Source organism: Ambystoma mexicanum, chromosome 1p (assembly GCF_040938575.1).
Source record: "Ambystoma mexicanum isolate Mex_15411 chromosome 1p, UKY_AmexF1_1, whole genome shotgun sequence".
Taxonomy (NCBI): domain Eukaryota; kingdom Metazoa; phylum Chordata; class Amphibia; order Caudata; family Ambystomatidae; genus Ambystoma; species Ambystoma mexicanum.
In genome coordinates this window covers 357,539,539-357,557,596 of record NC_090921.1, presented here as the reverse complement: position 1 = coordinate 357,557,596, position 18,058 = coordinate 357,539,539, and the positions used below count along the sequence as shown (strand labels likewise).

The window sequence follows — 18,058 nt, the reverse complement described above, 5'->3', positions numbered from 1 at the left end:
AAAGCACTTCTGTAAATCAGGCCCACAATGAGCTAGACACATGGGAACAGGTATGTGAGGCAGGTAAGTGAATCTGTGTGGAGGTATCACACAGGTAGATAAACACAGTGCTACACACACGTGGTGATGGTGGCACGAAATGGCACAGAGCAAATGAGAAAGACGGGTGTGGTGAAAGGAGGGGGAAACTGAGAACAAATAGAAGAGAGGAAGGGGTCAGGAGAGGAGGCAGAGGAGCGAGGCGGGAGATACGGGGATGCGGGGATGAGTAAACGAGGGTAGGAGACAGGGAAATGGAGAGGAGATCGTTTTTCAGCGGAGACAGGGAGAGGAAGACCAGGAAAGAGGAAGAGAGGGAGGAAATAGAGGAGATAGGAGGGAGGCAGGTGAGTAGGCGAGGGTAGGAGGCAGGGAAATGGAGAGGAGACGATGTTTCAGGAGATAAAGAGAACGGAAGACAAGGAAAGTGGGAGCAAGGCTCTAGATGGAGGAGAGGGGGGTGCAGGTGAGTAAACCCAGGTAGGAGTCAGGGGCAGAGGCAGGAGATAGGGTCTCAGGAGGGAAAGAGAGAGGGAGTCCAGGCAATAGGCAGAGAGGGAAGGGATAGGGTGAGGCAGGAGACAGCAGGGGAGGTAGGAGGCTGCAAGGTGGAGTGAGAAGGAAGAGACAGGAAGAGGCAGGAAAGGAGCCAGAGGAGAGAGAAGGGAGGAAGGGTGAGTAAAGGAGGGCAGGAGACAGGGTAAATGGCAGGAGATAGGGTGAGGTGGGAGACGGGGGAGAGAGACTGGAGGTAGAGAGAAAGGGTGAGAACAAGTAGGAGATATGAGGAAAGGCAGGAGAGGAGGTAAGGGAATAGGGCAGGAGAACAGGCGCGAAGGGTGGAAAGCAGAGTGAGTAAGTTAAGGTAGGAGACATGGAAGGAGGCAGGAGATATGGCGAGGAGAGAGACGGGGGAGGGATACAGGAGATACATAGGTAGGGTTATAACAAGTAGGAGAGAGGAAGAAGGGCAGGAGAGGGGCAGAGGTGTGGGGCGGGAGACAGAGGAGTGGGGAGGCAGGCAGGGTTAGTAAACGAAGGGAGGAGACATGGAAGGAGGCAGGTCGCAGGGGAGAACGAGAGAGGACGACCAGAAAAGAGGAAGAGAGGGAGGGTAACGAGGGAGAGTGAGGCGGGAGACGGGGGGAAGAGGGAGGCAGGGCGAGCAAACGAAGGTAGGAGACAGGGAAAGAGGCAGGCACGAGACAGGGTGAGATGGGACACGGCGGAGAGAGGCGGGAGATACGGAGATAGGGTGAGTAGGAGCAGGCGGGGAGATAGGGTGCCAAGGAGAGGCAGGCGAAGGGGACATAGAGCAGGCAATGAGGACACCAAGGGGCGTGGCAGGAGAATAGGATGGCATCTAGGGATTTGGGTGATAGGAAACGAGACGGGGAGTAGGAGCCGGAGGTCAGGGGGCAGGGGGCTAGGGCGACAGGGCGACAGGATGGCAATGTTAAAGGGGAAGGCGGGGGTATAGTGAGGTGAGATTAAGAGAGGGAGGGTAAAAGGGGCGCGGGAGGGGCAAGGAGGCAGCGCCAGAGGAGTGTTCTTACCCCAAGATGTGTATAGTATTATATAAAGCGCTGTAAAACAAGACGTGAGACGAGACTGGGAGAGGGCTTTTGTCCGACCACCCCTCTCATCCCAAAGTCCCACGCGCACCAATGTGCGCTTTTCTTTCAGAAAATAAAGCGCTTCTCTGCATTTGCAGAGAAAACCGTGCCTGGCGTGCCTGAGCAGTGAACCCATCGTCTCTGCATAAGAACGGGCAGGAAGGGGTTACTGCGGGCTGGGTGAGAGGAGGCAATGCGGGGAAACCCTGGCTCGTGCACGGACCCCGCCTCTCCCCCATCATCCCTCGGTCCCGGGGAATTGCGGAGGTGTCTCCCTCCCCCTGGAAGATATCCCCACCCCCTCCCCCCTGTGCTGCTACGGGGATATCCTCGGGCTGGGAAAGCACCGCCACGCCTCCTCCGGCAGGGGCCGCTCTTTGGCCTGTAATGAGAGGACTTTCAAGGTACAGGTGCAGACTGCAGAACGGGAACATCAGCACGAAAACAAAGGTGGGTGGGGCGAGGGGCGCCCGGTGTACGACACATCTCACGAGGCGGGGGCGGGGAGTTCCCTGTAGGCGCAGAACAGGAGAAGCTCGGGGGAAAACCACTGTGTGGTTGGCAACCATCATTGAAAAAACATTGCTTCTCAATCCAAAAGGGCACTGTTCCCTCTCACACTGTGCCCCCGCCATTTCTCATCTCATGCCACTGTCAAGCAGCTGGAAGTGTTTACATGACAGTTCCCAAGCAGACCATCCATTCCCTAAGCATTGAGTAAACTGCTTATAAAATGATCGCTGACTGGCCAATGTTTCATTTTCTGTTCCCTATACCTGTTTGCGGGGTGGGGGGGCGGGTAGAAAATGACGAAATTAAGCGTTTTGGATGCACCAGCCTTGCTTAGTCAATAAGTGCCTTTCATTTTCATTAGGGAACCAAGAGTGTCTCCTTTCCTTGGTCACCCCGCCTTATGCAGCCCTCACTTACGGGATCGTATTTATATTAGCACATTCGCACCTGAGGCTGATAACCTAACTCCAATCTCTGCTGTTCGCATGCGCAGACTTTGCACCTTACCCGACGCCACGGTTTTGCAAGGACTCTCCCAGAATGTGCCCTGCCGCCCGAGGTTTTTTTCACTTTAAAAACCATGTGCAGGTATTTGAGATACTGGTGAAGACTGTGCTGTTTTTTTTTTTTTAGATAGTATGAGTTTGGGCCATCTACCGCTCACCCCTAAATAGACCTCAGAATATTTTCTCAGTTTTGCCATCTGAGGACGGGCTTGAACCGCCAACTTTCCAGATCCAACCAACCTGCATTTACTGTGCCACAGAGAATAGCTGGGAAGCCCGTAACTCTAGCGAGACATGTAATGTCAAACGGAGCAACAGCTCCATTATTATTTATATACATATACAAAAGAGCACAATTTATATGCGGATACTTTGGAAGGGGGTGGGGAAGTAGGTTGCGTTAAATGGGGAGGGGCGTGGCATGGAGGGAGTGGGGTAGACCTTTTGTGTTTTTGTCTGTCATGTTTTTTGTCTTGGAAATCTGGTCTCCCTAAACAGTGCTTTAAGTGGGTCTCCTAAAAGTGGGGTTGAGCACAACGTTGGTGGGACACATTATATCGCCACGGCCGATGCCGCGACGGGAGATGCGCCCACTATTGAGTCAGGCAAGCTCACAGAAGTGGGTCTCTGTGGCTGGCTGGCACTTCTGTCAGTCACTGTAACTTCCTCTGTCCCTTTGTTTCCACATGTCGCTGTGGCGTCTTTAACCATCGATGAACCTGGGGACTCCTTAACATATTTCAAGGTTTATAAAAGGTGGCTTGGAAAGTACAAAACGCAAACCATCTTTTATAAAGCTTTGCCAGTGGACAAAGACACCTCAGGCTTTGTCTGTCGGAAAAGCTTTATACAAGATGGAGTGAATTGTGTACTTTTTAAGCCATTTTTTACAGACCTAGAAATGTTGAAAAAAGATGACTTGAAAAGTACGCAAACCATAAGGTATGCACACAAATATATGAATATTATACATTTGTTTGCCCACCTTACTATGGTTTGTGTACTTTTCATGCCATCTTGATGTACACAAAACATAGTAAGGTACACAAACAAATATATAAATGTAAACATTTATATATTTATGTCCGTACCTTACTATGGTTTGTGTTTGTGTACTTTTCAAGCCATCTTTCATAAACATAGAAATATTTTACGTATTTCTATGTTCATAAAAGAGGGCTTGCATATTACACAAGCCATAGCAAGATACGCATACAAATCTATAAATGCTTACATGTATTTATATATTTGTTTGCGTACGTTACTATGGTTTGTGTACTTTTTTAGGCCACGCCTATCACACAAGCCACGCCTCCAAATGAGGGACCCCTTGATTTCTTACCCCATTTAAAGTCCTGACCCTACCGGAAATGAACCCCCTTACCTTGCCCTTCCCCCATGACTCTGACAAAGGAACATGAATGCGTTTTCTTAAATGGTCCTTTAGGGTTTCAGCGCCCCCTTGTGGTTGCCTTCTGCAGTACAAAGGAGGATCTAATATGTGCCTTGAAGGATTTTGCCATAGACTCAAGGCACACTGTGGGGCTGATGGCATGCACATATCTCCAAAGAAAGAATAAGTCTTTATGAACTAAAGGCCATATCACATTCGATGTGCATTTGATGGCCAAAGAGCAGTGGTGGAAGTGGAAAAGGGGACCTGTGGTACTATGACTGCAAAGGAGGGAGTGGGATAGAGAGGCAGATGGGTTGCAGGGGAGGGGGAGCTGATCGTGTGAGGGACAGGGCAGGGTTTGACCTTTGGTTTGCAATTTTCAAAGTATATTTTTCCATCGTTGTCAGGCTACACATTGGCTGGAATAATAAATTAATGGCACTCTACATCCCTGACAGAAATATAAAAACAATATATTAATGGATGGAAATGTTTGATACAACTGTGCATGCAAAGATACTATTTTGGCACATCTTTTTAGAAAATGTTTATTAGAGTCGTCTGTGAATCATCACCCGTTCCTTTACCTCAATGCACTTTGCAGTTGCCAGTAAGCATCTGGCTCCAGTCACTGCAACTGAATCCAAACAGTGGAAAACACAACGGATTTGACTTTTGTGCAGGCATGGGATAGGCATTTGCCAGGCACTGTCATAATGGTTCTACCTGACCATAAGATGCAATATTTGGAACATGGTGTGATTATCTAGGCATATGAGTGTCTGGCATATGCCTAATTAATACCTAAACACAAGCCAAAACTGTTGACTTTGTCAATGTTTTTTTAGACAGGACCTCAGTGCAAGGAACATAAACATCAAGTGACTGAAGGGATACGTGTTTAAGACATGTTTATTAAACATATAGCTGCAATTAAGCCATTAACTCTTATCTCTCATCGGATTAATTAGAAATAACACTTACAGGCCACAGTTTGATGTTACTGCTTCATAGAGCTAGCTCAACGACATCCCAGGAGTGTTTGTTGTGGGTGGGATAAACGAACGGGTAGTGGGTGGGAAAGGCCATGGGTACCAATATGGCCCTGAGCAGTCAATGGGTTGTAAATAACTAAACAACTGCCTGAAATTCTGTGTCCCTCCTCACGTGTCCTTGCCTTCCAGCTTTACTCGAATGCATTACTTTTGGTTTATAAGCACCACCTAATGGCCAAAGCTAAAAATTGACTGAAGTAAAACTACAGTACAATCAAAGCTCTGTGATTAGGTGTTCCTCTGGTCGTAGCCCCTCTGCTCCTTGGCTGTTCTGGTGAGTCACTCTCCTCTGGCCCTGGGCTCCCATGGGAGCTGCTCCTCTGGGCCATCCCTTGACTCCTGGGCGAGTCACTGTGGAAATCACACATTGACAATTGCATAAGGAAACCTGTTTTCCAGCATAATCAATGCACCCCACTACTACCACCCCCAACCGAAGTCCTTCACCTCTTTTGCACTCCAATATTTTGTGTGATCAGATATGTTCATTCGAGCATACAGAACTGCCCCTACTTAACTTATGGTGCCCACCAAAACTGTATTTACTGTGTTTCCGTTGCCTTTTCGCATTTGAAAACTTTAAGCTACACCCCTTCATCACTGTTTTGGGGTTAACACACGCAGCAGGTGTTCCCTGCTGTAGGTAAGAGGGCCCTCAACAGCAGCCTGAAATGGGTCCCGTTGCACCTTCACCCGGCATTATGAACACAGCTTCCAGGTCCCAGAGCAGGGCATTTTAATACCTGCAATGTTTTCCCTGTCATTGTGAGAGTCGTCAGCCTTTTCCGACCCTACCCCAGTAAAATGAAGACCAGCCCAGAAGCAGGGCCATTTCGGGATGCAGGCAAAATGGGCAGCTGCCTGGGCGCGGGGTGGGGAGGGGCACATCACAGGCTGGTGTGAAGCAGTCCCTGGACTATTGTTTTAACCAGTTAACATCTTAATCTGTCAGTGCTGCTTTGGTTTGTCAGTTTCAAAGTCCCTCAGAACCACTCCCACCTTCAGGCAGTAGAGCCAGCTTCCTCAACCGTTAGCACATCTGTCAGGCTATTTGCAGCTTAACTTGGATAATGGCACTGCCATCCTTGGGCAAGGTGTGAGCATTAGCCCCCACGTGGGAGTCTGGGCAGGGCTCAGACAGAGCGGAGGACTGAGGGGGCGAGGGGGGGGGGGGAATAGAGCAGATAAAGTGAGCACATGACCAATCAGTCTAAAGAGAAAGCAAAGTGAAAAGTGTGTGGGGGGGGGGGGGCTTTCGGCGGAGACATGGGATTGAGACGTAATAGAATGTTAGTGAGAGACAGGATGGAGTTAAAGACGAGACGGAAAGGCAAAGAGCTGAAACTGCGAAAAAAAACAGACAATAACGCAGGATTGAAAGAAAACAAGTATAAAGCAAAAGGGAGAAAGGGATGCAAAGGAAATGAAAGTACGAGAGAGGGGGGTAGAGAGAGAGAGCGAGATGAAGGGAAGGAAAGGAGTACCTGAAGGCGGGAATGGCAGCGGTTTAAAAGGAAACAATGGTGTGAGTGACATGTGAGACCGAGAGAATAGAAGGGAAAAGGGAAAGACGTATCTAAGTACAGAGATGTATTAAGTAGGCTGGGCAGTGGCTTGTGCAGTGGGGCAGATTTAGCAGTGTGGCGGTGCGCTGTGCACGCGTGGGCAATGCAGATTCTAGGGGGTTTCCCTCGGCGCCTTATGGCCAAGAAACTGCCCCCTGAGGAGTGATATCCATTTAAACAGGGAGATGAATCCTGTGGCAAACAGATGCACTGGACCAGCTGCACCTTTCCACCACACAAGCAGGCGCGTCCTGGGGCAGGCCTTTCTATTTGCAGGGAGAACCCACCTGTGACAGCGGGAGAGCACCAGCCCACTCCCTCCCTCTCAAGCACCCGCCCCATGACACAAATTAAGACTGATCCCAGTGTGATGCCCAGAAGATGGAAATAAAGCGCCCGGGTCGATGGCCCGCCGCCTGCGGCTCACGAGCCATTGATCAACACAGGCTATAAATAGCCTGCGGTATCCTCAGCACCGTGCAGGGCTGGCTGTGTGTGGGTGGACCAGTGCGGGAGGGGCCATCGCAGGAAGGCTGCAGCATGAAGGGGGGCACCAGAAAACACACACACACTATATGTATGCCACACTCAAAAACACACACGCGCGCGCGTTAAGGCTGCATGGCATTTTCCACTGGACGGTTGAAAGGTCACCAAATTTGGCATGCAGCTGAGTTAGCCAGATCCTGCCACCCTTTCACAATTTGGCTACCTCTCCTCAAAGTTTTTATCGACCAGAAGAATGCTGACTAGAGGGCGTTTTTGCATTGGGTTTTCCATAGAGCCATACAGGACAGGCTTTTGCGACTTATATCTCGGAATTGCCCACTTTGATCATTGGCGCACACCTATCACACTTGAAAATAAAAATAAAAAACGACTCGAATGTATGCAGCTTTTTGAAGGAATACACTACCGGCAGGGGCGTTGCTAGGGGGGGGCTAAGGGGGCTATAGCCCCTGATCTTTTGGTTGTAGCCACGGATAGAATCTCAGGAGCTACAGCCAAAAGACTAGCTAGCCCCCAGTCCCAACAGTTCCGACATCAGCGTAGTTCCGGGTCTTTTCCAGACCTAGCAACTCCCCTGACTACCGGCCTGTAGTGTTAAAATACGCAATAATAGAAGAAAATACGAAATTCTGAAATAAACGGATTGAAACACCCAGAACGCACGAGCTAATTTTACACTTTCAATGACACGTTCAAAGAATACATTTGAAATAATGCACTACGCACTACACGTCCGGAATACAACTGAACACAAAGCCACACACAACAAGCACTCGATGAAAGACCACACCATGATAAACAGGAATGCACTCAATATGATACACTTGGAATAACAAGCTCACAATACAATTCAGCACAATAGTCGCACACAAACGGCATTGCATACACGCACACACAATGTGTAGACCAGAGCCAACAAACGTACAGTATAAACAAGATGCTCATTACAATACACTCTAATATAAGCAACGGAATACACTACTGCACAATAACTAACACCTCATGTAAGCCAACACCATGAGCACAAGATGACCAACAACCACAACCTTGAAACAATACACTCCAAATATCAGGAGCAGAATACAATTCTGCACTATAACCACATAACATGCACTGCATGCCAGCCCACACCATGAGCACACAATGACCAACAACCACAAGTTTGAAACAATACACTCCAAATATCAGGAGCAGAATACAATTCTGCACTATAACCACATAACATGCTCTGCATGCCAGCCAACACCATGAGCACAAGATGACCAACAACCACAACCTTGAAACAATACACTCCAAATATCAGGAGCAGAATACAATTCTGCACAATAACCACATAACTAGCACTGCATGCAAGCCCACACCATGAGCACAAGATGACCAACAACCACAAGTTTGAAACACTACACCCCAAATATCAGGAGCAGAATACAATTCTGCACTATAACCACATAACATGCACTGCATGCCAGCCCACACCATGAGCACACAATGACCAACAACCACAAGTTTGAAACAATACACTCCAAATATCAGGAGCAGAATACAATTCTGCACTATAACCACATAACAGGCACTGCATGCCAGCCCACACCAGGAGCACAAAATCGTGATCAAGTTTGGCATAGGTATTACCATCCGCTAATTGACGCTCACATTCATTCATGTAATCTTCAGTGTTGAGTATCACTATCGCTCCTCCTTTATCCGCGGGTCTGATGGTGATCGAGGGATCTGAAAAGAGTGCTCTTATTTGTGATAATTCTCCTCTGCTAAGGTTGTTCATTTTTGGTTGTCCATATTGTAACCTTTTAATGTCTGCTAGTGCCATCTCGTGAAAGATTTCAATTGCAGGTACGTTAATCGGGACAGTAAAGGTGCTCTTGGGTTTGAATTCAACGTATTTTTCTTCTTTCTCATTGGTTTCTAGCGGTGGGGGCAATTCAGCAAAAAACACTTTCAATTTCCGTTTATTTATTAGTCTATGCACTTATACTTTGGTATTGAAAAAGTTAATGCTGTATGTGAGTACAAACTTCAATCCTGTCTCACCTGTTCCTATTTCATGTTGAGACAAACTTCTGTTAGATAAATTAACGACTAGGTCTGTTGTGTTTGGAAGCGAGTTAGCATGCGCTGGTTTCTTCCTTTTCCCCCTTCTCCTTCTTTTTCCCTGTTTGGCTACTTCTTAAAAAGTGTTGGTTCCTCCTGTATAAACGCTGGTGGTATCTCGATTCTCAGTACCGGAACTACTGGCTGTCTGAGTGTTGGCTGGTTGGTTATAACCTGATCTTGTTGTTTCTGAATCCGAGCTGCTATTTTTTTTAAAACATTTTTTTTATTTAAAATTATATGTTTAATAATACAAACTTTTCATCATAATGTTTCATTAGTAGAAAAGCAAGAGCAAAGGGAAAACGTTATGCTTGTGATTCCAACTCATGCAAATTATTGTCCTTCTGTATTGCAGACCAGAATTTAATTACTGTTAGGATCAAATGTTTGTCATGACCTTTTAGAAGGTGGTCCCATCGCTCTTGAGTGGTCATTTGTTTCATGGAGACTCGGAATAAATCTTTATACAAGTTTCAGTCCATCAGGGCAGGGCATATCATGATTACATGGAAAAGGGTCTCTTTGGTATTCGCGATCTTACAGAATCGACAATCAGCAGATGTATATTTGGATGTTTTATCACGGTCAGTTTCACGAGTCGCCAGAATGTTGAATCGAAATCGTAAAAAGAGGTTGCGGATAAGTCTATCTGGGAAGCATGCCAGATAAGTTGGAAGTTCATGGAGAGCCCTTGATTCAATTGTACATTTCAGGAAACGTTTGTATTCTGTTTGCTCAGCAGTTTTTTTTATCCAATCATTCAATCATTTCTCTGGATTTTTCGCTTTGCATATTGTGGTCTGCGTATTAGCATGTCTTCAGTGATTTCTTCATCTTTCATTCGTTTCCTTATTTCACTAGACCAGTGGTGCATAGCTGTCACATGTAAAGCATTATTTTTTTCTTTCAAGATTTCTAGAGATGGAATTCGGTCTTGACTGATAATATTTCTAAAGAGATCCATTTGTTTCCAGGCAATCAATGATTCTAATGATTGAAGAGCCAATTCAAATCAAATTCTCGGCATTGGAAAATGTTTAGGTAAAGCCAGAGTTTTCCTAAAAAAAATAGCCTCATAAAGATGCCATTTCATTGTTTGTTGGTTAATCAATGTTTCACCTTTGGGACTACTTTCTGTTTATATAATGCAATTGTGGATTTTATAGAGTAAGTCCCAAATTTGTGATGAAAGAAACGTCCTTGGTGGGCTAGAGATGTTGCTTTCCTTTCAATATGGTCTTTCCATTCTTTTTCTGTTGGAGATGAATTTATCATGGCGCCTAAATATTTGGTTGTAGTTATTACTCCAATCTCTTGGCATTCAAAATTTAAGTTCCAGGTTGACCGGATCTTAGATTTTTTAGTTGATAGCATCATTAGTTTCGTTTTATTTGTGTTGATGGTCAGCTCGTTTTCTTTCATAAAGATCACCACCTTATCAAGAGTTTTTTGTAAGCCAAGCACTGTTTTATCCATGACTATGATGTCATCAGCGTAGATGAGAGTTGGTACTGGTTCATTGTTGATCTTAGGGGGGTTCGAAAGTGGATCCTGAATTGCTCTAGCAAAATCAAATGTGTATAGGTTAATAAGCAAGCAGCGAGAGGGCACCCTTGCTTCAATCCATTCCAAGTAGTAATTGGTTTAGTTACTACACCATCCTTAGTTAATCTAACTTGGATTGACATACTGGAGTATAGTTGTTTAATTGGATTTGGAATGGATTGCGGGCAGCCCAATATGTTAGTTTATTCCATAGGTTTCGTCTGTTTACAGAATCAAAAGCCATTTTTAAGTCGATTAAAAACAGCATAAACCTGGTGTTTCTTATGTATAACTTCATATTTGATCATACTCAGTAGCAATAGGTTAACGTTTGTTCCTATTTTACTTACGAATCCAGTTTGTCTTTTTTCATTTTTTTTTCCATTTGCCTCTGCCCATTTGTTGAGTTTTTGCAGTAGATACCCTGCAAACAACTTTCCCAGCGGATCTAGCAAAGCTATGGGTCGGTAGTTTTCTGTTTTTTTTCTGTCCCCCGTTTTGTAGAAATTGGGAAAAAAAGGTGACCCATTCCTCAGGCACTGATTTGAGGTCAGCATTAGAGAGGCCATCCGGCCCAGGCGCTTGAGATGGATTCAAGGAGCTGATGGTTTGTATGAGATCTTCTTTTTCCCATTTTAGGTCCCATGAATGTTTTTTGTTGTCTTTTTGTGCTACTAAAATATCTGTTTTTTTGCTATACAGCTTTGCAAAGTGATCTGTCCAGGCTTGTGCTTCTACTTCTTGGATCATGATCGATCCTTTGGAATTTTCATTGAGGAGAGACCACAGTTGCCTTGTGCTTTTCTGTTTTAAGGCTGATAGAATAGCCTCTGCGTCCGCTTGGTGCATTAAGGATTTGATCGCTTTTATTGAGTTTGAGTACTTTTATTTTTCTATTTTTATCTCAGCTGCAGAGGTGGCAGTTTTTTGCTTTTTTAGTAGTCTTATTTTTTCATAAAAGGGTTTTTTCATCAACTTGATGTCACTGTTGAATTTGTGCTTATGTTTGATGTTACGATTCATGCTGGATTTTTGAGGTTGCTTGTAGTTCTGTATTATCCACTCATAGTTGAGTTTTGGGTAATCTGCAAGGCAAGAGGCATCAAGCAGATCAGCCATTTGAGATTGTTTTATGCAGAGTTTGGTGAGGCCGTTGTTTAATTCAAGGTCTGGAAGTATAAATCGTGGTGCTTTATTTTGTGATATATTCCATGTGATAAAAATTTGATGGTGATCACTATTTACTTGTGGATGATTGGCAGTTGCTATTAATGATTTCCGTATACCTTCCGAGATGAAAATATAGTCAATGATAGAGGCAGCTTTTTCACGTGTCCATGTTAGTGGTGGTAAGCCTTGTCCGTTTGGTGGTTGTTCTGTCAAGGTTAGATTTCCAATATCTATTTCTTGTATCCATTTTTTGGCTCTTTGTGACAATTTGCGAAATTCCAGTTTAATCCCTTCCATGCTGTACAAATGCATGTTAAGATCTCCAGTGATGATGAATTCTGTTTGTTTATAGGTGCCGGCAGTTGCATCCAATTAGTCGTTTATTGAATCGAGGAATTGGTTGTCGTTCATTGCTGTTGGATTCCAATAAATGTTAAAAATTGTTAGGGAGGTTTCATCCGAAGTTCGAATGGGCGCTTCTGCTGGAGATGTTATGCAGATAATAATGTATTGGGCCCAGGAATTGATGTTTTGCTTGGCTACAACGGAACAGTTTGTGTCTAGTTTATTCAAGATAATCATTCCGGAAGACAGCCTCCTTTGTTGAGAAATGATTGCTGGGTTCACGAAGGTAGAAAAACCTTCACAGACTACTTTGTTAGAGAGCCAGGTTTCCTGGAGACATATGATGGTCATGTCTTTTTGGTTTAAGGAGCCTTCGTTAAAAAGGTGTTTGAACCTCTTGTATTCCATGAACATAACATGATACTAGTAGGAGAAGACTCCTTAGTGAGTGGTTGCTATAAGTAGGTCTTAATGTCTGGGCTTTGGAGGTCACCTTCTGTTGTCATGTTTCTTTTATACTGAGCGTTGGTTTGCTTATCGCCGAGAAGATCTTTCATCCATTTGGTCAAGTGTAGATTTGATTAAGTCTTTGTTATTGTGTTTACTCTGGACCTGGGCTCACTATACGATGGAAGTGTTCTGATGAATTGCTTAGAGTCAAATTTATTCTGTATTCTATGGTCAAGAGTTTTGTGTATAGTAATTTTTTGAGAGCCATGGATCTAGTTACAAGTATTTCTTCTATTGCAAAACCCCATTTGGCTAACTGTACATTTGAAGACATGACATGCTGCATTGTTTCGTGTTTATAGAAGTCAATGTAACTGTTTCCATTCTGTTTTTGTTAGGGAAGTGTAAGACATCAATGGGCCTCATTACGACCCAGGCGGATTTCGCGGTGCTAAATGCACCGCGAAGCATGGCGGAAAGCCGCCGATAGCGCCATGGGGGTTGGCGGATTTACCGCCCCATTCCGACCTCGGCGGAGCGGTAAATCCCCAATCCCCATTCTGCCCTTCCCCATTCCCATTTTTGCCCCATAGGGTATAATGGGAGTGGGGAAGGAGTTAATTACGCCACCGTAAAATACGGTGGCGTAATTAACAACGAGGTCCCGTAGCGCCATGGTTTTCTCCGGCTGGTAAAACCAGGCGGAGAAAACCTCCATGGCGCTACGGGAACTCGTAGTATGGCGGAGAGGTACGCCATGCACTACGCTGGCGTAATACCCTCTCCGCCAGGGTCCTAATGAGGCCCAATGTCTCTTGAGGTAATTTGAGTCAGGTGTGGAATGGCATTGATTAATCGTAGGATGTTCGCTCTGTTCATGATTAAAGATTAAGCAGGGTTCAGACTGGTCGCAGTCAATGACATTCTAAATATGTTGGATGCCATTTGCGGATTAAGACATTTTGGTCTAATCGGTGATGGTTCATCTTGGGCCACAGGTGTTTCTTCAGTCTTTGAACGATGATCAATTTCGGATGAAGACCAGACTTCTTCATTTGAAACAATTGAGTATACAAAAGAAATATTGGAAGAAGTGTTGATTGAAATTGAGTGAACTGAATCTGACAGGGTCTCATGGTATTCATCCAGCACTATCAATAGGTCATCCTGAGAATCAGGTATTATATCACTTGATACAGTTGTATGAGCAACAGAGCCTGTCGATGTCTCAGCAGGTTTTTTGGGATCTTGGGTTGCTGTGTAGTGATTTATGAGAGCTAATAATGCATCTAGCGGTTCATACTCTAATGATCTTATTTCAACAGATGCATTAGAACGGCTTCAGACGTCACCTTTGGATTTCATATTGTTTCTTTTAATTGTTGATGGGGCAGATCGAGATTGATTTTGCGGATTAACTTGGAGTTTCCTCAAAAAGGCTCGAGAACCTGATTGTCGTTTCTTTTTTTTTTTTTTTTCTTTGGAATCAAAGAATTGCCCAAATGGCCCCATTTGGTTAGATCAAAGATACCAAAAGGGGTGCATATTGTGTGTTCAATATTTGCAATACTTGGTGGTAATGGACAGATCAAGGTTTTTGTATGGGGTGTTAAGGTTTCATATTGGGTGATTTGATCTTTTTTTGCTATGTCTGTTTGTACTGATTGCTCCGTAGAAGCAAGCATTATAGATTGAACTGTAGGTTTTTTGGCTTTATCGTCCATAATTTCTTTGTAATTGTTGCCAATGTGTCTGTCAAATTTTCTTTGTCGCCCCAATCAATTCTTGCAATTTCTGCAAGGCGGTTTTGCCATATTCTAGTGGCTTCTGCTTCATGATTTAGTTGTTCTTGTATGGTGCTTATGAAGCCTTCTAGTTTGGTTTGTTTTGTCATGATCATAGCTAGTAAAGTTGCTTGGTCCTTTGTTGTGTCCACCATTGCTTCTTGTATCTTAAGAAAGGGTACCATTGCTATTGATAAGGCTGCTATTAACATGTTGTGGAGATCAAGCAATGTGGTTGGAATTCTTTCAGGTACTCCTGGATTGTTAGTCATGGCTTCATCTTTTTTTGGTTGAAGTATGGGTTGTTGCTCTGGATGGTTGTCATCGACTAATAGAGGCTTGAGGTAGTGGTCAGATTTGAGTGAAAGTTTTGGGACAGGATTTTTTTTTGTTTACAATGGGTGTCGATGTCTTGGTTGGAGCTTAATGCTTTGTGTTGTTAAGAGGTGTTGATGTCTTAAATGGTGCTTCAAGCTTCTTATTGTGAAGATCTCCGAAAATGTATTTTCCTCATTCTTGGGAATTCATAATGGCATCTATTTCTGTTATGTCTAAAGAGAGTAGAGCAACTCGCCTTTCTAATTGTTTATTTATATTGCCTTGAGGGGAATCTGAGTGGTAGTACATTGACTGCCATTGCTGTTTAGCTGTCCGTCCTCGTTGTTGAAGTGTGGGGGAAACAGGAATGTTAGTATGCACACTTGAGTGAGGATTTCCAGGTTGTAATTTGGATTGTACTGGTAAATTAGGTTTGTGTTTTGAAGGGGCTGGAAGCTGCACTGGACAGGCAGACTGAATGTTAGGACTGGCTGAGAGGGTCTGATTCTTTGCATGGTCCAATATGGGTGGAGATTCTCGCTGTTCTGAAGCAATCAGCATCTCGTTTCCACTGGTCAATGGATTTCCGGAATCTATAGGGAGTAGGAATAATTTGTCCGACTGTAAGACTTGAGGCATCAGCCCATTTAGTTGCGAGTTCTTTTTTTCAGACTTTGGTGTCTGCATTAGTCCTAATTGGCCCTGAAATGATACAAGGTGAATTGGAAGTTTTGAATCTGTTGATAGTGTCACAATCGTTTCGGGCTCAGTTAGGACAATTGGAATCACATGCGGTGAAGCGGTTTTAATCAAAGTGGGTGGATCTTGCAAAAGGTTTGTAGGTTGATCTAGGAGGTTTGTTTTTTTTGTAACATTTGCTAGTGTTTCTTCAAGTTTCTTTTGCAAATGCCTACAAGGTTTGCTAGGGTCCATTATACTTTTAGGGTTAGGGTTATTTTTACGTGACAGCTCGATATTGAAGGACTCTATGAACTAGAATGTTATAGAGCTTGGTGATTAATCACTTACCAGGTAACCAGCTGTAAACAGCGGAAAACAGCAAATGTTCGTCGCCCTTGTCTCCTTGGCAGGCTTAACGCCACAAGGGCGGCCGGGAGATGGTTAAATGCACACTTCCTGGGGGCGTGTCTGGGGGTGTGGCACACAGCAGGCAGGTGTCACATGACTCGCTTTTAGCTCCGATCAGCTGTAGTTGAGGCCCGTGCTCTCTTCAAACTGCTGCAGGGGCTACAGGCTTACGCAAATTGGAGCAGGGCTGCCAATGTTCACTTTTGTAGGAATAAAGAAGGTAAGCTGCAAACCAATACTTCACAGCAGTCAGTGGAGAACAGCAAATGTTTGTCGCCCTTGTCTCCTCGGCGGGCTTAACCGAGCTGCTATTATCCATCAAAGCATTATTGGGTCGTGGTGTCTGGAATTGTTATTTATCTGCCATGGTCCGAAATGTAATCCGAAATAGTTTGGCTAATGATGAATCTGCCTATAATTAGAAATTAAACGCAAGCCTCTCAAGAAGACCATTGTGACCAGTGAACAAAACAGATTTATTTGACTTGGAGTTACATTGAATCCAATCATGTATCTACATGATAGAAACTGATAACAACCACTAAATTGATTTTAGGGAGTGCAGCCCACACCGAATGCTGAGAAGCCTAGGTTCTCTCCCTTCTAATGATTTATGCACCCAACATGGAGGCGCTTACCATTGGGGTTGCACCCCATGGAGATATATGAGAAAAATTGAAATATAAGCAAATCAAACTAATATCAATAGCAAACACGGCAGCTGTGCCCAATCACCTATCTTCATTTGTATGAGCAGACACCTCACTGGTTGAGTCTTTTTTTTAAATGATTTTTGTTGGACATGGGGCATCCCAGGGAGAGCTACCGCGTCACTGTGTGCAACTTCCCTGCCCACCTGCAGGTGTGTTTTTATTCATATATTCGTGGTAGGGCACAAAGCAGACCACGGAGAGTGAACGTATCACAGGGTGAAGCTCCTCTGGCTGTCCAAGAACTCCATTAGGCAAGGACCAGGTCTCATGCTGAGGGGAGCACTTGTGTGCTTTGTCTGTGGTAGATGTGCCCGGATGAGTGGTGAGGCAGTGAGCCGAGTTTGTGGCCGTGTGTCTCTGTGTGAGAAAGAGAGAGTGTAGAGGAGCAGGTGGATGCATTATCCCCAACTCTCGCCCCTCACCGCCCTAATACTGGAACAGTAGGAGACAAACCTTATATGGGACTCCAAGTGTTATGCCTATACGACATCGAGTGTACGAGAGACGATGTGCACTCAGACAACAGTATTGAATGTATCCTCACACCAAGGGAGTGGAAGGATATTGTGTGGAAGGATATCAGCATGCATCATCAAACATCATGGAGCGCTAAGTGAAATCTGACGAAGGCAGAGTGATGTCATGAAGAAGGTATATGAGGACATACTGAAACGATATGAAAATACTTAAAAATGACAATGCAACTGAAGTGAGAAGAGAAACATTTCCGAAATTATAAAGTAATCATGTCTGCTAAAGAAGATAAAGTAATTTGCTGACCAATAAGTGTAAATACACAGCAACGCAAGATAGATGAGACATATGGAAGCTTGCTATGGAGGAAAATATAACTTGGCAAGGACGGCCATGATAGGAAAATGGACATTGGCTCGTGTAAAGAATCAATCCAGCTACCTCAGAAACAGACCAGGGTGCAGAGTCAGGCGACGTTGGAGAATTATCTTCATGTTCAAAACCAAGAGCAGTCTATGTTGGCCTGGGCTCTAGGATGCTATTTGAGGAATAGCTGCAAAGCACAAAAGGAGGCAGACGGATAAGCCATGGATGTGAGAGATATTTCTCTTAGATTAAAGAAGAAAACATTTACAAGAGCCAAGTATTGGACACTTAACAATGGATAAGGCTCCTACAAGATGGAGTGAGCAAGTCTCTAGAGGCCAAGAGGACCAATGACACCCAGCATTGAATCAAATAGCAATAAATAAGAGGTTTGAAAGTGACAAATTTGCATTCTCTTCACATGTGATTCAGAAGTCAAAAACAAGGACTATTCATTAAGCTTTGGATGAAGATAGTGATGTGCTTGTACTC

The 18,058-nt window shown here is 44.5% G+C and overlaps 1 protein-coding gene across 1 annotated transcript in view; it reads left to right on the top strand.

The window, feature by feature from the left end:
- The first annotated feature begins 1,813 nt into the window (after positions 1-1,813).
- Positions 1,814-18,058, top strand: part of LOC138570138 (uncharacterized) — a 48,946-nt gene continuing 32,701 nt past the window's right edge. Inside the window, exon 1 of the mRNA XM_069648784.1 lies at positions 1,814-2,105. The gene's annotated coding sequence lies outside the window, so the exon portion shown is untranslated. The remainder of the gene's footprint in view (positions 2,106-18,058) is intronic.